General features: G+C 46.2%; 1 protein-coding gene across 2 annotated transcripts in view; it reads right to left on the bottom strand.

The window, feature by feature from the left end:
• Positions 1–23,449, bottom strand: part of fam110d (family with sequence similarity 110 member D) — a 39,503-nt gene extending 16,054 nt beyond the window's left edge. The window contains exon 1 of one of the 2 annotated variants that reach the window (XM_055656463.1): positions 22,630–23,449. The gene's annotated coding sequence lies outside the window, so the exon portion shown is untranslated. Of the gene's footprint in view, positions 1–8,589; positions 9,179–22,629 lie in introns of those variants that run through there. The other variant, XM_055656464.1, reaches the window with a different exon arrangement.
• Positions 23,450–24,145: the final 696 nt, after the last annotated feature.

The raw sequence follows: 24,145 nt of genomic DNA, 5'->3' as shown, positions 1-24,145 counted from the left end.
CAGAGGACAGAAAGGTCTGTGCAGAGAGATGTTCAAGAAGGAACTGCAGATGCTGGAGAATCGAACGTAGACAGAATTGCTGGAGAAACTCAGCGGGTGTGGCAGCATCTATGGAGCAAAGGAAATAGGCAACGTTTCGGGCCGAAACCTTCATGTTTAATGTTTTATGTGAGGAAGAACGTCAAATCTGAGGAAGGACATTATTGCCATAGAGGGAGTGCAGAGACGGTTCACCAGACTGATTCCTGGGATGTCAGGACTGGATAGACTTGGTTTATACTCTCTAGAATTTAGGAGATTGAGAGGGGATCTTATAGAAACTTACAAAATTCTTAAGGGATTGGACAGGCTAGATGCAGGAAGATTGTTCCCGATGTTGGGGAAGTCCAGGACAAGGGGTCACAGCTTAAGGATAAGGGGGAAATCCTTTAAAACCGAGATGAGAATAACTTTTTTCACACAGAGAGTGGTGGATCTCTGGAACTCTCTGCCACAGAGGGTAGTTGAGGCCAGTTCATTGGCTATATTTAAGAGGGAGTTAGATGTGGCCCTTGTGGCTAAGGGGATCAGGGGGTATGGAGAGAAGGCAGGTACGGGATACTGAGTTGGATGATCAGCCATGATCATATTGAATGGCATTGCAGGCTCGAAGGGCCGAATGGCCTACTCCTGCACCTAATTTCTATGTTTCTATGTTTCTATGTATCATTCTTAACTGTCATGTTGTCACTTGCAGGCGGAGCACCTTGGCAAATTCCTTGTGTGTGAATACTTGGCCTATACACTTATTTATTCATTCATGCATTCAATGAGGTAGATAGTCACTCGGGGTTGTTCTCTAGTGGTGGTAGGATGGTTCAATTGCCTGATAACAGTTGGGAAGAAACTGCGCCCGAATCTGGAGGTGTGCGTTTTCACACTTCTGTACTTCGCCTGATGGGAGAAGGGGGGTTGGCTGGGGGCGAGACTCATCCTTGATTATGCTGCTGGCCTTGCCGAGGCAGCGCGAAGTGTAAATGGAGTCAATGGAAGGGGGAAGGTACACAAAAATGCTGGAGAAACTCAGCGGGTGCAGCAGCATCTAAGGAGCGAAGGAAATAGGTGACGTTTCGGGCCAAAACCCTTCTTCAGACTCCTTCAGAAGGGGGGGGGGGGGGGGGGGGGGGGGTGTTGTGCGATGGCCTGGGTTCGCGTCTACAATTCTGCACATCAAAGCAGTGAAAGAGAAAATTCATAAATACATCTTGGAGCAGCCGAACCAAAATAAAAGATGTGTCACGCCTGCAAATTGTCCCCCGAACTGTCCTGGCCAAACTGACATGCTATTATACCAGCACTTAATGAAAGGGCAAAAAGTCTCCGGTACATCTATATATACAATGAATGGCAGACTTCTATAAATCCTTCATTTTCTTAGTCTACTCTCATCCAAAGTCCTTGCCAATATTTTACTAACTAAAATAAATGTACATATTCAAGTGATATTCCCCCCCCCCAAGTTATTTTTTATTAAAATCAACTCTACAGGTTTTTTTTTCCCTTAATTCTCTCTCCCACCAATCTCCTGGAATTTAGTATTTAATCTCCAGGGCAAATTTGAACAGTGGTCATTTGGGGGCAGAGATCAAAGGGATAAAAAGAGAATTGTCAGGGTGATGGAAGGTAATTTCAGGTTATATGAACTCAGCAGATCAGGCAACATCTGTGTATGGGAGTGGACAGGCGGTGTTTTGGATCGGGACCCTTCTTCAGACTAGGACTCCTACCTGAAACACCATCTGCCCATTTCCCTCCACAGATGCTACCTGACCCATCAAGTCCATCCAGCAGCTTGTGTTTTTCCTCAAGACTCGAGCAACTGCAGTTCTTCCCCTCATCCCCATTTAGTGTAATTCAGCATGGAAACAGGCCCTTGACCACACCAACCAATGTGCCCCATCTACACTAATCCCACCTGCCTGTGTTTGGTCCATATCCCTCTAAACCTATCCTAGCCATGTACCCAAGATAGACACAAAAAAAAAGCTGGAATAACTCAGCGTAACTAACTGGAGTTACTAACACAGGAGTAACCCATTCCTTCTCCTATCTTCGGTTTAAACCAGCATAGAGTAATACAACATGGAAACAGGCCCTTCGGCCCAACTTGCCCACACCGGCCAACATGTCCCAGCTACAGTAATCCCACCTGCCTAGGCTTGGTCCGCATCCCTCCAAACTTGTCCTATCCATGTATCTGCAGTATCCATGTACCTGTCTAAATGTTTCCTAAACGTTGCTCTAGTCCCCTCCTTAACTACCTCCCGGTCGCATCAAACTCCCACCAGCTTTTGTGTGAAAAAGTTCCACTCAGGTTCCTATTAAATCTACATTAAACGCGTCATCCAGATTTTTGTTTACTTCCAAAAACTACAGCCAAGTTAAGAGTATGTTGTCTGCACTGGCAACGGAACAATGAAATTCTTACTTGCTGCAACTATAATGGCTCATTAATGCAGACAGTAATGTCGTAACAAGTCTAGAATTTTAGTTCCAAGGCCTTTTGAAAATCTCTGCAATTTACAATGGCCTTAAGACAAGCTGTTGTAACAAAGCATTTAAATGCAAAACTACTTCCTCTTTAATGAGCCACTTAAAGCAACAGGCACACATTAGGCAACCTCTCCCACCCTCCTTATTCTCGGCTTGTGAGGTTTTGTTCATTATCACTGGGTGACACGGAGGCGCAGCGGTAGAGTTGCTGCCTTACAGCGCCAGAGACCCGCGTTCGATCCTGACTACAAGTGCTGTCTGTACGGAGTCTGCATATTCTCCCTGTGACCGTGTGGGTTTTCCCCGGGTGCTGCGGTTTCCTCCCACACTCCAAAGACACGCTGGTTTGTAGGCTAATTGGCTTCTGCAAATTGTCCCTTGTGTGCAAGATAGAATTAGTGGTGTGATTGCTAGTCAGCATGTACTCAGCGGGCTGAAGGGCCCGTTTCCACACTGTAATTCTAAAGGAAAAAAATCAGTAGGCATCTGTGACTGTCTAACACTATGGTTGGTGGGAAACTGAATTTAAGATACTACAGATAATCATCCCCGATGGCTTACACGCTGTGGATATTGAGACTGGTTGCTGTGGGAATAACATTTTTAAAAAAAGCCAAGATTGGTTCTTGACATCTCCATTCTCACTGAGATCACCTGGATTTGAAGATTAAAAAAAAAAATAATAATAATAATAACATTGGTGTTTCTCCTTGCGTAGATGGCCTGCAGATCCAGGAGAGGAATCCCAACTTGTTTCCTGCATCCTCCAGGCATTTAATGCCAAACAACATTTTAAAATTCATTATTCTCTCTTTCAGGCGAGACTTCAAGCTGAGATAGGAAAGTAACGTCAACAGCCCATGACTGTCGGCAACAGAGTAGACCGTCCCTCCAGACTACTCTTTTCATATGCACAGGCCCCCACTCTGTTTCCGTGACGATGTACAGGACAATGATAAAGCTCTGACACATTGGTTTGGGATTAAGAGTGACTTTCATCCCTTCCTGTGCATGAAGGCGGTGAATAGGCCAGTGTTGGAGGAGGGAACTATGATACAGACATATCTCCCATTCATATGCAGGGATCTTCTATATATGATTTATAGAAGATAAATCATCTTCTATAAGCTGAAGAAGATGCCAATGATTTAGACCCAAAGTTTTCAGTAACGTAGCAAATTCTCCATCTCCTTGTTGTGTGGATATGGGCCAGGGATTCCCAAAGATAATTGGCTTTTCCGAGGAGGCATGAGAACATCCTTACATTTTTCCTTGTTCATCAGGGAACCTCTTGCCATGACATTTTTTAATTTTTTTAATTTTATTTTTTTTAATAAAGGGATACAGCGCGGAAACAGGCCCTTCTGGCCAACGGGGCTGAGCCGGCCAGCGATCCCCGCACACTAGCACTAACTACCCTACACACTTGGGACAGCTTTTACCACCTTTACTGGTTTCCTGCATCCTCCAGGCATTTAATGCTAAACACCGTTAAAATTCATTATTCTCTCTTTCTTAACTTACAAAACTGCGTGACTTTGGAGCATGGGAGGAAACCAGAGCACCCGGAGTAAACCCACGCGGGTCATGGGGTGAATGTACAAACTCCATATTGGCAGCACCCGTGGTCAGGACAAAACCCGGGTTTCCTACACCATGAGGCAGTAACTCTACCGCTGCACCAACGAACCGCTCACACAGTTGCTTGGAATAGTTTCAAGCATCATCAAGCGATGTGGCCCGTTCAATGGAGCGGATAGTTAGCCTCTCAAACCATGGGATATTGGCCTGGAGAGGACATTGATCTTGGCTTCCATTTCCTGCCACTGGAGGATTTTGTAGAGACAGCATTGGTTGTCTAAATCCAAATCTTTTTTTAGTATCAAAGATTGGTAATCTAGAATTTCATATGTGATAGGAGCAGAATTAGGCCATTCGGCCCATCAAGTCCACCGCCATTCAATCACGGCCGATCTATCTTTCCCTCTCAATCCCATTCTCCTGCCTTCTCCCCATAACCCACGACACCCGAACTAATCAAGAATTTGTCAATCTCCACCTTAAAATTATCCACTGACTTGGTCTCTACAGCCGTCTGTGGCAATGAATTCCACAGAGTCACCACTCACTGACTAATGACTGAGAAGCATAAACAATATATTCAGTGCTGACCCTGGTGCTACCATATGATTCTCTAGTCATGTTTGCAGAGGTTGTACTGTAGCAAGATGCTTCTGTTGCTACAGTTCCAAGATGCTTCTCAGGAATGCAATGCAGCAAACCATATACCCCTTGGCCCACAATTAAAATTGAATCTGAATCTGAACTGAGCCTTCACCAACCAGCGATCCCCGCACATTAACACTATCCTACACACACTCGAGATAATTTACACTTACACCAAGCCAATTAACCTACAAACCTGTATGTCTTTGGAGTGTGGGAGGAAACCGAAGATCTCGGAGAAAACCCACGCAGGTCACGGGGAGAACGTACAAACTCCGTACAGACAACACCCGTAGCCAGGATTAAACCCAGGTCGCAAGCACTACGAGGCAGCAACTCTACCGCTGCGCCAACGTGCCGCCCCATGTGTCACAGAGCCCAAGACATTTAGCTGGGGTTCTAAAGCTTGTTCAGAGAACAAGAGGCGAGCAGAGGAAGGTGGAGGCGAGATGTTTGACAGGAAGAATTCCCAAGGACAACTCTTGGGGAGAAGAAAGCACAGCTGCCGGTGGCAAACTGAAGAAAATCAGGAATGTGCAAGAGACTCGAAATAGAAAACAAAACGGCAGAGATGTGAGAAAGGGTGAGCCGGAGGCTGCTCGGCAACTTAATACACAGCCCAAGGTCCGACAGAAAAAAACAAAAAAAAACAGCAGAAGGTTCCAAGTTGAATCCTGGCTGTGGGTGGCAAGAGATTCCCCAAGCTGGGCTGTGATAAAGAAGATAGGCACAAAAAGCTGGAGTAACTCAGCGGTTCAGGCAGCACGTCTCGAGAGAAGGAATGGATGACGTTCGAGTCGAGACCCTTCTTCAAACAAATTTAAATGTTCAAGAAAAGAAGAAAATCTTCAGAGATTTAAAGTTTTTTTTTAATGATCAACTTAAATGCTTTACAGTAATTTCCATTTTATTGGTCAAGATTTGAGAGTTTGGTCCTTATTGGATGCCTTTTCTCTTCTCCCCCCCCCCCCCCCCTCCACTTTCAATCCGAAGAAGGGTCACGACCCAAAACGTCATCCAAACTTTTTTCTCCAGAGATGCTGCCTGACCCGCTAAGTTTCTCTGGCACTTTGTGTCTGTCTATGTTCTGTATTTTTTTAGTTTAGTTTAGAGATACAGCGTGGAAATAGGCGCTTTGGCCCACCGAGTTCGCACCAACCACCTACCCCTGCACACTAAAACTATCCTACACACACTAGGGAAAATTTACACTTATTCCAAGCCAATGAATCTACACACCTGTACGTCTATGGAGTGTGGGAGGAAACCGAAGATTTCGGAGAAAATACAAGCAGGTCACCGGTAGTCAGGATAGGACCTGCGGGTCTCTGGCGCTGTAAGGCAGCAACTCTACCGCTGCGGCACCGTGCCACCCTGTACGTTCTATGAAAAGCCTTTGACGTTTGTGTGTTAAGGCCTGTACATAAACATTGTGTGGGTGCAGCAGCTTCTATGGAGCGAAGGAAATAGGCAACATTTCGGACCGAAATGTTGCCTATTTCCTTCGCTCCATAGATGCTGCTGCACCCGCTGAGTTTCCCCAGCATTTTTGTGTACCTTCGATTTTCCAGCATCTGCAGTTCCTTCATAAACATAAACATTGTTTGCCGTTTTGGCTTCATGCCGGGCCCAAGATCTCTATACAAGACGTGGATCTGAACCACAAGGTAGCAGTAATAGTGCAAAACCTTTATCTCAAGTGCTGTTTGTCTACAAAATAAATCTTGGGAGTTTTATCTGTCTTTGGTGTCAAATGATTTCACTCACAATGGCAGTAAATGAGAGCCACCCCACAATTAAAACACAGGAAATTCACCTCCGATACGTGTGCTGAGAATAGCTGCAACAATGGCCGGTTGATTCTCTGCAAATGAAACATCAGGTGGGCACATGTTCCCTCAGCAGCTTTCCCCTGTAACGTTTGGCTGGGAGGTCTAAGATTTAGCCACTGTTTGGGATTCAACAATGTGCCTGAATAAAGTCATCAGCTTAAGGCAATGATGTTGCGAACAGCTGCCCTACACACTCCAAACTGGGGCAGCTTCCACTCCCTGTGGTCACGGCCAGACAGCTGGGTTATTCACCTGGGAGTGGAGACACCCAGACACTAGGAGAAAGACAAGCGACTAAAGAAACAGCAGACAGAGAGTTATACAGCGTGGAAACATTTCCCTCAGCCCAACATGGCGCAAGTTCAGAAGTGTTAGGAGCAGAATCAGGTCACTCGGCCCATCAAGTCTACTCCACCATTCAATCATGGCTGATCTATCTCTCCCTTCTAGCCACATTCTCCTGCCTTCTCCCCGGAACCCCATGCTAATCAAGAATCTATCAATCTCCACTTTAAAAAACATCCACTGACTTGGCCTCCACTGCCTTCTGTGGCAAATAATTCCACAGATTCACCACCCTGCAGATGTGGTGTCGTGTAGATGTCCCACCTGCCCGCGTTTGGCCCATATCCCCAGATGACGGTTTACAGAAAAAAAATGGTGGAGTAACTCAACGGGACAGGCAACAGCTTTAGTCAACATGGAAAGATGACGTTTTCTTCAAGTGTTGCCGGACCCGCCGAGTTACTCCAGCACTTTGCATCTTTTTGCAAAACAGCATCTGCAGTTTGTTGTGACATTTTTGGGTCGGGCCTCTTTTTCAGATGGATTATGGTGGAGGGGTGGGGGGGGGGGGGGGGGGCGGGGGGGGGGGGGGGGGGGGGGGGGGGGGGAGATCCATAAGATAAGCGTAGAAGAAGACAGGATTGTGAAGCCAGAGGAAGGAATAAACATGCAAGGGGACAGGGGAAGGGGTGGTGGGGTGGGGGGAAATTAGTTTAGTTTACCAGAAATGAGAGACTTCTATGTTCATACCATAGGCTGGCTGTAAGCAACCCAAGCAGAATACAAGGTATGGTTCCTCCAGCTTGCGTGGGCCTCACTGGCAATGGAGGAGGCCCAGGGCAGAAAGGAGAGAATGGGAAGGTGAGATTAAATGGTTGGCAACCAGGAGATCCAGCAGGCCTCGGCAACACAATCACCTAGTCTATGCTTGGTCTCAGGGGAGGGGATGTTGAGTTCACAATGCCGAACACAATTGGAAAAGTTGTGAGGAACATCAAGAGGAATAAAAGATAGAGTGTGAGCACATGGGCAGCACGGTGGCGCAGCGGTAGAGTTGCTGCCTTACAGCGCCGGGGACCCGGGTTCAATCCTGACTACAGGTGCTGTCTGTACGGAATTTGTAGGTTCTCCCCGACGGAGGGAGCAAGTGAGTGAGTACAACAGAGAATAAAATACAATGACAAAGGGCACTAAATGCTGAAGTAACTCAGCGGGCCAGGCGGTGCAGCTGGAGAACATGGATAGGTGATGTTTCAGGTTGGGACCCGGCCTCAGACTGGTTGTAACAGAAACGCTGGAAGGGACGGAGATTGGGAGTGAGAAAGCCCAAGGGACAGAGAAAGAATGCAGTGAGCAAGGAAGAAAAACTTTCATTGAAGATAGAAACAAAGTTGGAGTAACTCAGCGGGGACAGGCAGCACCTCCAGAGAAAAGGAATGGGTGATGTTTCGGATGTTTCAGACTAGTGGTCTGAAGAAGGGTCTCGACCTGAAACGTCACCCATTCCTTCTCTCCAGAGGTGCTGCCTGTCCCAGCTGAGTTGCTCCAGCTTTTTGTGGTCTATCTTCGGTTTAAACCAGCATCTGCAGTTCCTTCCGACACAAACTTTCATTGAAGATGTTTCCCGTACGTTGTACATATGCTGTCCGAGCCGCCGAGTCTTTCCAGCACCCTGAAAACGTAGACACTCGCGAGACGGGGATGTGTTGCTCACCAGGGCAGATGAACGAGCAGCATGCAGCACATCACCAGACAGTGGTCGTGTCCCCAGCCTCCACAACGCAGACGGAGTACAAGGAGCCCTCCATTCTCAGCAGAGACCCGAATCGGTAGCTCGCGCGTGACTGCGATCTGCCAGGCTCCTCAGCTGGTTCACATAAAACATCAAACGGCTCAGCTCCCTGCAAAAACCACCTTTGAATTACGCACACCAACCCAGTGCGACCCGTAATTGGAGACTTTGCGACTGCCAGCCTGTCTGTCAGAGGAGACGGCAGCCAATCCATCACCCCACACCCCTTCTCAAAGCTGTCAGTCAGCCGCAGTGCCTGCTCCCAGCCCCAATCCTTGATCTTTTGCTGGGAATGCTCAGAGGCAACCTTCCAACAGAGGAATCGCCCTGCCCATTTATGGCAACCTGTGCTCCCTAACCAAGAACAGGTGGCGACCCATCACAAAGGAGCAACCATTTTCAAGCCGTCTTGCCTGCTTCACGTGGAGATTACCTCAAGAAAATTGCCAGCGTTGTCCATTCAACTTTGTCACATACACATACAAGGTGTGCAGTGAAATGAAACTGGCAATGCCTGCGGATTGTGCAAAATAGGCCGCTGGCCTATACCAACTAAAAGCTGCGGTCTCCGGTGGGGAGGAGCCGACTCTGGACTTACCTGGACTTGTACCTTGTCCTTACCATCTGGACGCCCGCAGTGACTGCTGCGGAGGGTTGAGGTCCCAACCACGGGGGAAAATGGAGGAGGACTGGCCAAATTGTGTGCCTTCCACCACAGTGATGAATGCTGTGGTGGATGTTTATGTTAAAATTTTATTGTGTTTTTGTGTGTGCCCTTTATCAGTGTATCGCTGCTGACATATCATTTCACTTGCACTTTTTGTGCAATGTGACAAATAAACCGTTGTATTGTATTGTATTGTAAAACAGCAGAACAGAACAGAATCAGCCATGATCATATTGAATGGCGGTGCAGGCTCGAAGGGCCGAATGGCCTACTCCTGCACCTAATTTCTATGTTTCTATCAGATTGTGATGGTGCCGGACAAGATGCTTTCTACAGCCCCAGAGTAGAAGCACTGAGGGATCCTCAGAGAAACTCCGAATTTCCTCAGCTGCCCGAGGTGGTAAAGGCGCTGCCTTGCCTTACCAGTGCTGCAGTATGTGCAGTCCATGTCAGATCCTCTGTGATGTGGACTCCCAGGTATTTAAAGCAGCTCACCCTATCCACAGTAACTCCAGTGGCGTGTACGTCCTCGGATGTTGTGCCCTCCTAAAGTCCACAATCAGCTCCTTAGTTTTAGTGACATTCAAGAGGAGGCTGTTGTTCTGACACCAGAGTGCCAGATCAGCCACCTCCTTCCGGTAGACCTTCTCATCGTTATCGGAGATCAGGCCCACCACCACAACATTCCTGATGTGAACTTTTAATCCAACAGAAAAACATCCAAATCAACAGAAAAATTGATGCATTACCAAGGAAACCTGATAACATTTACTGTTTATTTCAATGTGAAGAAACTGCAGGTACTGGTTTAAACCATAGATAGACACAAAAAATCTGCAGTAATTCAGCGGGCCAGGCAGCATCTCTGGAGAAAAGGAACAGGTGACATTTCGGGTTGAGACCCGAGAAGTCTGCCGAAGGGTCTCGACCCGAAACGTCACCCAATCCTTTTCTCTAGAGATGCTGCCTGGCCCGCTGAATTACTCCAGCTTTTTGTGTCTATCTTCTGCTTATTTCAATGCTGTGCGATTGTAAATAAACCACAATAGACAATAGGTGCAGGAGGAGGCCATTCGGCCCTTTGAGCCAACACCGCCATTCAATGTGATCATGACTGATCATCCCCAATCAGTACCCCGTTCCTGCCTTCTCCCCATATCCCCTGACTCCGCTATTTTTAAGAGCCCTATCTTGCTCTCTCTTGAAAGCATCCAGAGAACCTGCCTCCACCGCCCTCTGAGGCAGAGAATTCCACAGACTCACCACTCACTCTCTGCAAGAAAAAGTGTTTCCTCGTCTCCGTTCTAAATGGCTTACCCCTTATTCTCAAGCTGGTGGAAATGTGGTGATGCTCATTTCTGGCACGTTTCAATGTCTCCCTGGGGGTTCAAGCAGACTATTCCTGGCACAGGTTACACTCATCAGGTACACCACGAGCACGTTACTATCCAGACAATATGGAGATACAAATATATAGTATACAGGGTAGATATAGTCATGTACAATACAACTGGGCTTATACTCACAGGAAGGATGAGGGGATTTTACAGATACATCAAATTATTAAGGGAATGGACAGGCTAGATGCAGGAAAAATGTTGGGGGAGTCCAGAACCGGGGGGTCACAGTTTAAGAATAAGGGGTAGGCCATTTAGGATTGAGATGGCAAAATGATTTCCCAGAGAGTTTAAGAAGGAACTGCAGATGCTGGAAAATCGAAGGTAGACAAAAAAAGCTGGAGAAACTCAGCGGGTGCAGCAGCATCTATGGAGCAAAGGAAATAGGCAACTTTTCAGGCTGAAACCCGGAAGGAAATCGCATACAATGTCCATGCACCTACATAAACTTTCTCCAGCTGCTTGCACCTTTGATCCACATCCCTGGAATTCTCTCTGCAAATCAGTGGAGGACAAAAATGCTGAAGAAACTCAGCGGGTGCAGAAGCATCTCTGAGGGCGACGGCAAGAGAAATAGGAAACGTTTCTGAGACAAATTTTGGGTGATCACAGCCATGATCATATTGAATGGCAGTGCTGGCATAGAGCTGCTGAATGGCCTGAGTTTCTCCACCTTTGTGTACCTTTGATTCCCCAGAGAGTTGTGAACCTGTGGAATTCTCTGTAGCCGAAGACAATGGAGGTCAATTCTCTGAATCTATTCGAGAGAGAGTTAGATATAGCTCTGGGGGCTAACAGAATCAAGAGAAATGGGGAGAAAGCAGAAACTGGGTACTGATTTTGGGTGATCACAGCCATGATCATATTGAATGGCAGTGCTGGCTTGAAGAGCCGAATGGCCTACTCCTGCACCTATTTTCTAGGTTTCTAATACAGTTGGTGAAAATCAAACCCAAGCAGTGGGTGTTTGGAACGTCTTTGGAGTGTGGGAAGAAACCAGGGGGAAACCCACACGGTCAGAGGGGGTGTACATACAAACTCCGTGCAAACAGCACCCGTCGTCAGGTTCGAACTCAAGCTTCTGGCGCTGTAAGGCAGCAACTCTACCGCTGTGCCAGTAACGCCCCAAATTGCTGGCATTCAGACAATGCCAATAACCTATGAAGGAATGGGGGGAAAAAAAAAAAAAAACTTCTAAAGATTATCCTGAGAGTGCGTTGTATTGTCAAAGTTACTGCCTTAAGACATGAAAGGCTCAGACCAGGGCCCACCTGACCCCATCAATGGCAAGGCACCATCATCAGTTTAAAGAGAAGGGGTGTGGACCAGTGTCCAAGCCAATAATTATCTGTCAAGCCATCCCGAAAGCAGATGATCAGGTCATTGATGTAATTGCTGCTTGTGGCCACATCACTGCCCTTCAGAAGTACTTCATTGGTTGTAAAGCGCTCTGCTCACCCAGAGGTTGTGGAAGGTGCCGTATAAAGATTAGTGTGCTCATGAGAGGATGTGACTCAGAGGTGCAAGTCATTGACGACCCATTCCGGACGAGAGGGTCATGCTGCTTCAGCAAGAGGCAGCTTGTTCCGGGATTTAGGGAGTTAAATGAAGGTGGAATTAAAAAGCCAATGCTGCTTTCCAAGTCTGAATAAGGATCTCGACCCGAAACGTCACCCATTCCCTCTCTCCGGAGAAATCTGCTGCCTGTTCCACTGAGTTACTCCAGCTTTCTTGTGTCTGTCTGCTGCTTTTCCACTAGTTGATCTTTATATAGGTTGGTAGACACAAAATGCTGGAGTAACTCAGCGGGTCCAGCAGCATCGCTGGAGAACAGAAATAGGTCATCTTTCGTTCTTAAGACTTGATCAGGTTGATCATTATTATCTATATTGGGGCAGGCAGCGGTAGAGTTACCTCCTTTCAGCGCCAGAGAGCTGGGTGCGATCTTGACTACGGGTGCTGCCTGTTCGAAATTTGCACTTGCTCCCTGTGACCACGTGGGTTTTCTCCTGGTGCTCCAGTTTCCTCCCACACTCCAAAGACGTGCAGGTTTCTAGGTTAATTGGTTGCTGTAAACTGTCCGCACTGTGTTGGGATAGAACTACAGTTTACAGGGATTGCTGGCCGGCACAGACTTTGGTGGGCCAAAGGGCTTATTAACACACTGTATCTCTATAATTAATGACTTACTAATAGGATTATGTGTATTTATTGCCAGGCCAACATTTATTAGCCATTCCAACCAACAAATGTAAAGCACTTTGGCCAATGAGAGTTGTTTTTTTAAATGTGATCTAAAAATAAATGTGACTCGACTTGATTCCTAATTGGCCCAGAATGGCTGGCTTTGCCATTTTTTAGGGTAGATGAGGTCAACAACATTGCCGAGGGTTTAGGGTCCCATATCGGTTAGATCTTCAGTGAAGGAGATTAGTAAATGTGATTAATAACTTTGAAAACCATTCCTATAATTTCCCTCGTTGATAACCACTGATATTATTTGAGTTCAACTTCTCCAGACATCATGCCAGAAGCTCACAGAACAATGGAGGAGTAACGAACAGCAGATGCTGGCAGCCTGTGCAAAACACAAAGTGCTGGAGTGACTCAGCAGGTCAAGAAGCATCTACAGAGGGAATGGACAGGTGATGTTTTGGGCCAGACTACAGAAGGATCCCGACCCGAAATGCTGCCTATCCATTCCCTCCACAGACGCTGCCTGACCTGCTGTGTTGCTCCAGCACTGTGTATTTCCCCTAGAACAAATGGCGTAGTGCCCTGGATACTGGGTTAGTAATGCAACCACTCATTGGTTGCAAGATATTCAGGACACTGGAAATGGCAATACCTTTTTGATGGAGTTTAAACCACAAGGCTGTGAATTAACAGTGGCAATTGTGTACAGTTGACTGTAACGCTTACATTCCATCATTCTGGAATCCTCTCGGCCAGACTTACAGTAACACAATACTGCAAGTAATACAATAGTTGTACTGCAATAAAAAGGTATTGTATTATACTGCAATATTAGTAAAAGATGCTTTTACATAAACCTTCAAGACCAGAAGTTTAATCAAAGAGGCAGATGGCAAGGTAGTCGTGTCCTTGTCCCAGACTAATGAAAATCTGGGATCTGCAAGAGTTCACACATGGGTGTCCTGGTGGCGCTGCGGTAGAGTTGCTGCCCGACAGCGCCAGAGACCCGGGTTCGATCTTGGCTACGGGAGGGGCTGTCTGTACAGAGTTTGTAACTTCTACCCATGACCTGCGTGGGTTTTCTCCTGGAGCCCTGGTTTCCTCCCATACTCCAAAGATGTATAGATTTGTAGGTCAATTGGCTTGGTAAAATTGTGTGAAGTGTGTGAAGAATAGTGTCAGTGTGCGGGAATCGCTGGTCGGCGTGGACTCGGTGGGCCGAAGGGCCTGTTTCCGCACTAAACTGACATTCACTGGCAAATCACACAAGAACCTTAAGGTGCTCGAGAGTGTGGAGAGATAGGGAGCAAGGAGGCCAATAAATTCTTTAAAGTTTTTCTGTAGGTTTTACAAGACTGTTCGCCAATATAAATCTGACAGTTCATCTAACAGTGGGGTACTGGGGAACAGTAAGAGTAAGATTGGGCCTGTCCCACTTACGAGACTTTTTCACTTACGAGACTTTTTCAATGACTACTCACGACCATATAGGAGTCACACCGCGACATGTCACCAGGGTCGTGTGTAACCTCCTCAGTCGCCCAAAGAGTCGTAGCGTCTTTCTGGTCACCGCTGGATTTTCAACACGTTGAACATTTTCGGCGAACTGCAACGGCCTATGACGGCTGCCGGCAGTGGCCGAAAAAGTCTCGTAAGTGGGACAGGCCCATTAGGGTTAGGATGTCAGAAGAGTTTTGGACAAAAGCAACGATATAAAAAGACAATCTATCCCTTCAACGAGTAGTTTGGATGGAAATTTCAGACAGTGGTGCTTGCCTGCACCCACTGCCCTGATCTGTCAGCATGGTGGAAGTTTAGCCAAGTTTAGAGATACAGCATTGAAACAGGCCCTTTGGCCCGATAATTCCACGTCGACCAACAGTCATCCCATACACCAATTCTATCCTACACTCAGGGACAACTCACATAAGCCCAACTAACCTGCAAACCCACACGTCTTTGGAATGTGGGAGGAAATCGAAGCGCACGGAGAAAACCCACGCGGTCACAGGGAGAACGTGCAAACTCCGTACAGACAGCATCGAACCAGGTCTCTGGTGCCGTAAGGCTGCAACTCTACTGCTGCGCCACAGAGAGGGAGAGGTTAAACAGAGTTCTCACACACCCACCTTCCCCTTCACAAGTTCACATCTAAAGAGCCATCTATAGTCACAGTATTGAAATGAACTTCAATCTGATCGCAAACAGCTAACAATGGCCTGCTTCCCTTGTCATGGTTATTGTTATTCATGGTTCTTTATCTCTCGTTTCCCTTATCCCTAACCAGTCTGAAGAAGGGTCTCGACCGGGAGCATCACCCATTCCTTCTCTCCAGCGATGCTGCCGGTCCCGATGCTGCCAGTCCCGCTGAGTTACCCCAGCTTTGTGTCTATCTTCAATCTGACTGCTCTCAGTTCATCGTTTGACCTTTCGCACTCGCTCTGTGCATTATCCCAGCTCAACCATCAGACCCCATTACGAACATCACTCATTGACTGGTATCCTTTCAGCTGAAGGCAGCACATTTTGTTTTGTTTCGGAAAACACTTGTTTTATTCTATGGAACCAGGGAAAGAAGAGATCTAAGTGATGCTCCCACATACACAGCGACAATACATTCCAAAAATAAATTACGGGAATTACAAAGTCACAGTGTTTAGCTATTGAGTGGCATCAAAGGATGGTGGGTGTCGATGCAGTATAAAGGCCAGGAGGATGTGATCACAGAATGATCAAGAGGTCAATAAAGCATTTACTAAAACGCTTTGAAAGGGCATGGCTGTCTTGTCTTGTCCATCTATAGGGAATCCCAAAACATTGTCATCCAAATCTCCTTGGAATGCTCCAAAACGAGACTGCATGGGTTTGTGGGTTAATCAGCCTCTAAGTTGTCCCTAGTGGGTAGGGAGTGGATATGAAGGGGGGGGCAACATGGAGCTAGTGCGAATGGTGGTCGATGGTCAGAGTGGATTCGGTGGACCGAAGGGCCTGTTTCCATGCTGTATCTTTCAATCAAACACTACAGACTGGATAGACTCGGTTTGTACCCGCTAGAATTTAGAAGATTGAGGGGGGATTTATAGAAACTTACAAAATTATTAAGGGGTTGGACAGGCTAGATGCAGGAAGATTGTTCCCGATGTTGGGGAAGTCCAGAACAAGGGGTCACAGTTTAAGGATAAGGGGGAAATCTTTTAGGACCGAGATGAGGAAAACTTTTTTTCACACAGAGAGTGGTGAATCTCTGGAATTCTCTCCCGCAGAAGGTAGTTGAGGCCAGTTCATTGGCTATATTTAAGAGGGAGTTAGATGTGGCCCTTGTGGCTAAAGGGATCAGGGGGTATGGGCAGGTACAGAATACTGAGTTGGATGATCAGCCATGATCATATTGAATGGCGGTGCAGGCTCGAAGGGCCGAATGGCCTACTCGTGCACCTATTTTCTATGTTTACAAAGGGAATAATCCGAAGATAGACACAAAGTGCTGGAGTAACTCAGCGGGTCAGGCAGCATCTCTGGAGAGAAGGAATGGAGAGAAGGAATGGGTGACGTTCCGGGTCAGAACCCTTCTTCAGACTGATGCTGAACTCTCGTCTGACACCAGAGGAGAACTTCTCCAAGGTAGACATACTTTGAGGAGATTTTGCAGTGGAGCGGACAATATGTGCAGGAAAGAACAGCAGATGCTGGGTTAAATCGACAGGTATGGCACAAAATGCTGGAGTAACTCAGCGGGACCGGCAGCATCTCCGGAGAGAAGGAATGGGTGACGTTTCGGGTCAGGACCCTTCTTCAGAGGGAATAACAATTTCTCACTCTCCAATACAGAAATTACATCAGGGTTCGAGGGTGGCTCAGTCCGATCAAACTTCTAGAGTGACAGAAAACTCAGACCGTCTGAAGAGTGTCTTGGATCGAACGGTCGACTATTACTTTTCTCCAGAGATGCCGTCTGACCTGTTGAGCGAGCACAGCTTTCTGTGTCGATCTTCAGTTTAAACTAGCATCTGCAGTTCCTTCCCATACAGAAACAGTCATTGTTGCACTTCACTCACAAGAGACAAGGGAGACACATTCAGTCAGATTAAGCATTGTTAATGCATTTTAATTTCTAACCACCTTTGTTACATTTTCATAGGCAATGCAAGTCCAATTGTATATTTAAGAAAGAACTGCAGATGCTGGAAAAAAATCGAAGGTAGACAAAAATGCTGGAGAAACTCAGCGGGTGAGGCAGCATCTATGGAGCGAAGGAATAGGTGACGTTTCGGGTCTCGACCCGAAACGTCACCTATTCCTTCGTTCCATAGATGCTGCCTCACCCGCTGAGTTTCTCCAGCATTTTTGTCCACCTCCATTTGTATATTTAGTCAGTACCAATTTGCGCATGGTGGCTTGCTAAACCATTGTTAGAACATCACACCTTTCCGTGAAATGTTTAAAAAAAAACCCAGTATGACTGATGACATTGGGATAAGGAATGTATTTTATTGCCCCATTTCCAAATTCAGGGGTATCAAATTCAAATTTACCCCCCCCCCCCCCCTTCCTCCGCAGCTAGCTCATCAAACCTCGATCTATTCCAAGCTGGGATCAGGCTTGGAAGTTATAAACTTCAATCTCATTTTTCAATTAAGCTAACATTCAATTCACTACGGTAGGGGCAACCTTCAAAATTCTAGGAGGCGGTTTTGCGATTGGCATTAGAGAAAGGTTTCAACATGAAGGCAAATCCACAACTACAGATAGTAAAAAAAAAGATAAGACCATTGTAAACAGGATATCAGGAGAGGATTATTTATCCAAAATAAAGTTGTAATTAGAATCATAAAACATGGTTAAGGGGAGTAGGAAAGGTGGGGACAGTAATGAAACTGAAGGTAACAAATATATATTTTGCCAGGGTTAAATTAAATGGAAGATGACCCAGGAACAATAACACAGGGGTATGACCCAGGACAACCCAAGGAAACATTTCAATAATCCAGCAGAATCCAGGAAGAACCGTTTCGAATGAAATTAAATTCGCTAATATGACTGAAAATAATATGCAGTTCTCAAACACGGCCTGCAATGTACCTCATGAGAAATGCTGCCCTTCAGATAGTATCCTGCTAGATGTGGACGGATTTTGGATGTGGAGATGACGTTTCCACTAGTGGGAGAGACCAGGACCAGAGGTCACAGCCTCAGAATAAACGGACGCACCTTTAGGAGGGAGATGAGGAGGAATTTCTTTAGTCAGAGGGTGGTGAATCTGTGGTAATCATTGCCACTGAAGGATGTGCAGGCTACGTCAATGGATATTTTTAAGGCAGAACTAGATAGCTGGGTGAGCCCAGAGATGCTGCCTGTCCTGCTGAGTTACTCCAGCATTTTATGCCTATCTTCAGTTTAAACCAGCATCTGCAGTTCCTTCCAACACATAGATAGATTGATGATTTGAATGGGTGTCAGGGATTATGGGGCGGGGGAGGGGGGTAGGGGGCAGGAGAATGGTTAGGAGGGTAGGATAGATCAGCCATGATTGAATGGCTGAGTCGACCTGATGGGCCGAGTGGCCTAATTCTGTTCTTATCACTTATGAATTTGAGATTACTACTTTAAAAAGGTGATGGTGTGAGGATAGGAGAATGAGCCAACAGATGCTTCACTGCTGCACACATAGAAACATAGAAAATAGGTGCGGGAGTAGGCCATTCGGCCCTTCGAGCCAGCACCGCCATTCAATATGATCATGGCAGATCATCCAACTCAGTATCCCATACCTGCCTTCTCTCCATACCCCCTGATCCCTTTAGCCACAAGGGCCACATCTAACTCCCTCTTAAATATAGCCAATGAACTGTGGCCTCAACTACATTCTGTGGCAGAGAATTCCAGAGATTCACCACTGTGTGAAAAATGTTTTTCTCATCTCGGTCCTAAAAGATTTCCCCTTTATCCTTAAACTGTGACCACACTGCCTAGTGATGGGGGAAAAGAGAAGCAAAGTCACATCAAAGCACAACAGAATATGCTGAAAACAGTAGGCTTCTTCCCCTAATTAACAGCACGCTCACTGCACAGATCACTGCAGTTCAAGGCAGCAGGGAGAGGGCTCATTACCAATGCTCTGATGTGAGCTTGGGACTTTCTTCAATAAAATTGACCAACTTTTCCCTTTGGAATCCAGCTTGAACGCGCTAAAAAGGTGAACGGCAGCTTAAACAGCAGCTCTTACAGATGGCGGAGTCAGGGGATTATGGGGAGAAGGTAGGAACGGGGTACTGATTGGGGATGATCAGCCATGTTCATATTGAATGGCGGTGCTGGCTCGAAGAGCCAAATGGCCTACTCCTGCACCTATTGTCTATAAACAGCAAGTGCCACAAATAAACAACTGACATCATCAAGGAAAAGCAGTCTTAAACACCTGGAAACTAAAAACCCAAATTAAAAGAGAGCTGAAGTAATAGGAAGATAGACACAAAATGCTGGAGTAACTCAGCGGGACAGGCAGCATCTCTGGAGAGAAGGAATGGGTGACGTTTCGGGTCGAGACCCTTCTTCAGACCAGTGAGGCAAGAGGTATTGTGGAAGAGGCAAGTTAATGTTTCAGTACAATGACCTTTCATCAGAACAGCACAATGTTGGAAATTATCAGCTTTTAAGTAAATATAGATGCTTGGAAATAAAGGAGGGGCAGATTACCAAGTGAATGTTTATGGTATACAGTATCCAACACTATTATTTATTCCTGAGATGTTGGCACGATTAGCACAACTGGTGGATTTTTTTCCCATTGACAAGGTAGCAGTAACACCTTCTGGAACAGCTAGTCCATGTGGAGAAGTTACTCTTACACAGTATGTTGGGCAATATGTTGGTCAGTTGTTTAAAGAGCAGAGACATGAATATGAATAGAATGGATAGAGTGGACACAGAGAGTTTTCCACTAGTTCGAGAATCTAGGACCGGAGGCCATAGCCTCAGAATGGCAGACAGGGAGAGGCTTCAGAGGGTAACCAGGACAGCGCAGAGGATCATTGGCTGCCCTCTCCCCTCCCTGATGGACATCTACACCTCCCGCTGCCTTAGCAGGGCAAAGAAGATCATCAAAGACAGCTCCCATCCTGCGTTTGGACTGTTCGACCTGCTGCCCTCTGGAAGGCGCTATAGGTGCATCAAATCCAGGACAAACAGACTCAGAAATAGTTGCTTTCCGAGAATTATAACTACTATAAATTCAAATTCACACATGCACTGACTACACCGCCCAACACGGACTTCCATCTGTATATATGTATATATGTATGTAGCGCCGCAGAATTTGTGCACCTATTCCCCCCCCATCTCCCTTCTGTTTTTTGTTTTTTCTGTTTCTTGTTTTTTGTGCTAAATTGTATGTATGCACTGAGTACAAGCAGCTTTCAGTTTCACTGTACATGTATAGTGACAATAAATGGCATATCTATATCTATCTAGAATAAAAGGATGTACCTTTAGAAAGGAGATAAGGAGGAATTTCTTTAGTTAGAGGGTGATGAAACTGTGGAATTCATTGCCACACATGGCAGTGGAAGCCAAGTCAAGGGATATTTTTAAGGCGGAGATTGACAGATTCTTCATTGATACACACATGTCAGGAATTACGGGGAGAAGGCAGGAGAATGGGGTTGAGAGGGAAAGATAGATCAGCCATGATTGAATGGCAGAGTAGACTTGATAGGCTGAATGGCCTAATTCTGCTCCCATCAGTTATGAATGGAGAGGAAAGTTGTTAGGAACATATTAACAACCAATTAACAGTAAGCAAGGAGCTCGGAGTGTTCCCCAATGGGACAAGCCGTATCAAAAGGCACAAGCTGTCTCAAAGGCTCCAAACATATTCTGGAGAGATGCAAAACTAGCCAGAATCGTTATCACATTACACCCCCAGGAAGTATAATAAAAAAACACTTTTCAATCAATGCTGTAATGAAAAAAGGTTCTTGCATTTAAATCTAGGCACTCGTCTGCCCCTTCCCCTCACTAAACCAGAGTTCAGTTACAGGACAGACATGTTATCATTACATGGGAGAAGGGGCTAAATGTTCTCCTGTTCCCATAGCACCAGTAACTAGTGTGAGTATAACCCAATATAAATAAACAGAGGTTGGTTCTTTAGTGCTCTGCAGACAGTTGCAACATCAAAGCACAGTGCCTCCCCTTCCTGCACATGGTAAACTAACTTCCACTGCTGCAGCACCTTTCTGGCCACTCTGTAGGAGTATCCTCAGCCAAAATAAAGAGGTAGTAGTGTAGGTAGACAAAGAGTGGTGAGTCTGTGGGATTCTCTGCCTCAGAGGGTGGTGGAGGCAGGTTCTCTGGATGCTTTCAAGAGAGCTAGATAGGGCTCTTAAAAAATAGCAGAGTCAAGGGATATGGGGAGAAGGCAGGAACGAGGTACTGATTGGGGACGATCAGCCATGATCAGGCAGCATCTCTGGAGAAAAAGACTGGGTGACATTTCAAGTCGGGACCATGGCCAGAACTGAAGGAGTATATAATCATCGAGGGCAGCAGACTTATCATTCGAGGAAATATTTGGAGCTGAAATGGCTATGATAAACGAAAATCCAAAATTATTTTCTCGTATTATGCTCCCACAGATTGGAGTCAAACCAAAATAGTTCTCACCGAAGATAGGCACCTAATGTTGTTGGAACTCAGTGGGACAAGCAGCATCTCTGGATAGAAGGAATTCCATTCCCATTCCTTCTCTCCAGAGATGCTGTTTGTCGTTGCTGAGTTACTCCAGCATTTTACAATACGATAATACTTTATTTGTCCCAGCAGGGAAATTGGTCTTCCAACAGTCACAAAACACAAGATACATGAAACTAAACTTAAAGGATTGGGGATGTGCACATTGTGTGTATCTTCGGCATAAACCAGCATCTGCAGTTCCCTCTTACACAAAATGTTCCCACTTAAATATGCAGAGGAACCATCTTAATGAGGTTGCTCTCAGACTGAGTACAGTTAGCTATTTCAGGAACACAGTGATCACTGGAATACAAAATCATCCTAGATCCTGGGCGTCCGATGCTGTACATGTCCCGAGGCCAATTAATCCTCAACCAACTTCACACAAAAAAAATCACCATCATTTCAATGTTTGCAGGACATTGCTGTATACAAGATATATTCAGGCTTCTGAACCCCTAAATTCAAAACCGTAACTCCACAACAAAAAGTCACCTCAATAGTTGTAAAGTATATGGACTGGCCCTGCTATACAAATGCAAAGTTTCCTTTTATTTAGTTCCACTGGGAATAATCAGGAAGCAAGAGCATTAAAGGAAATTAATCTCCCCATAAAACAAGACAGGGTCCCGACTAATTGCAATTACAGGATTAAACATTTATTGAACGTCTGCTTGTTTGGCTCGGTCTGAACAACCTGTGAAGCAGCGGGTTACATTCGGACAGTCAGTGCCACTTTATTGTGTACAGCCAGACATATGGTGAAGCGTTTAAGCATGTTTAGTACAACAGCTACACGGCAAGGGCGGCTCCAGAACATGCCAGCCACCTGAAAAAGCAAAACTTGTGCAGTGTTAGCATGATTAAGTCAATGCCCTTTTAATTCACTTCTGCCAATCTGCCCCGCTCGCACACCTTACGTTAAAGGTCAAGGTATCTATCGCCAGTTTACAACAAAAAGGTATCACTGACCCCCACAAGGCAGGTTGTGACTGTGTGACCATCACTGGATATTCCTGACAGGAGTCCTCTTCTCAACACTCCCCCGCCAGTCAGTCAGCCAGCATTATGTTCCAAGCAGGCAGGGCACACTCCCCAGACAGGCGCTGGTGAGGAGCTAACTGCTGTCTGTATCACAGAGTGAAATTGGAGTGAATTGCTGGATTCAACCAAAGATCCCTTCTCAACCCCACCCACTCCAACTGGCTTGCTCCATTCACGGCTTCTTCGGAGGGGTGGCTGGGACTGGGACAACCTGCTGCTTAAAGTTCAGGGTAGACACAAAAATGCTGGAGTCACTCACTCAGCGGGACAGGCAGCATCTCTGGAGAGAGGGAATGGCTGGCGTTTCGGGGTCGAGACCCTTCTTCAGAAGTTCAGTTTAGTTCACCTTACCGATGTACAGTGAAATGCTTTTGTCGTGTGCCATCCAGTCAGTTGAAAGACAATAGACAATAGTTGCACGAGTAGGCCATTTGGCCCTTCGAGCCAGCACCGCCAAGACAATGCTTGTCGAGCCATTTGCAGCGTACAGATGCATGATAAGGGGATTACGTTCAGCGTGAGGTAAAGATTCCTTAGCAATAACCACGATCTCCTGGATGTGCTCATGTGATAGGATCAGTATTAGGCCACTCGGCCCATCAGGTCTACTCCTCCATTCGATCATGGCTATGTGCGCAGGAGAGGGAAACAAGTGTGCATGTATAAACTATTTGCACACTGTAGGTCGATGACTGAGACTGGTTCTGAAGCGGAGTTGATGTAAGTTAACGTGGTTTCCAATTTCTCCCATTAGGTTAACATTCCAGTGGGAATCTGGAATTCTTTGCCACAGAGGGATGTGCAGGCCAAATCAATGGATATTTTGAAGGCAGAAGTGGATAGAAACATAGAAACATAGAAATTAGGTGCAGGAGTAGGCCATTCGGCCCTTCGAGCCTGCACCGCCATTCAATATGATCATGGCTGATCATCCAACTCAGTATCCCGTACCTGCCTTCTCTCCATACCCCCTGATCCCTTAGCCACAAGGGCCACATCTAACTCCCTCTTAAATATAGCCAATGAACTGGCCTCAACTACCTTCTGTGGCAGAGAGTTCCAGAGATTCACCACTCTCTGTGTGAGAGTGGTGAAGATTCTTGATTAGTACAGGTGTTATGGGCTTTGGGGAGAAGGCAGGAGGATGGGGTTAGGAGAGAGAGAGAGATAAATCAGCCATGGTTGAAATGGCAGAGTAGACTTGATGGGCTGAATGGCCTAATTCTTCTCCTATCACTTATGACCTTGTGAGAAGTTTATTGGAATGTAGGTACAATATTACAGAAAGAAGGAACAAGAAAAGATTGTGTGATGATGTGTCCTTGATGGCCCCAGTGTGCAATCAATCTTTAGACTTTGCTTTTAGACTTTAGAGCTACAGCGTGAAAACCGGCCTTGCTGACAAGCATTCTCTCCGTACACTGGTGCTATCCTACATACTAGA

This window comes from Leucoraja erinacea, chromosome 26 (assembly GCF_028641065.1).
Source record: "Leucoraja erinacea ecotype New England chromosome 26, Leri_hhj_1, whole genome shotgun sequence".
Taxonomy (NCBI): Eukaryota; Metazoa; Chordata; class Chondrichthyes; order Rajiformes; family Rajidae; genus Leucoraja; species Leucoraja erinaceus.
The sequence above is the reverse complement of the archived record's forward strand: the minus strand, read 5'-3'. Positions and strand labels throughout refer to the sequence as shown.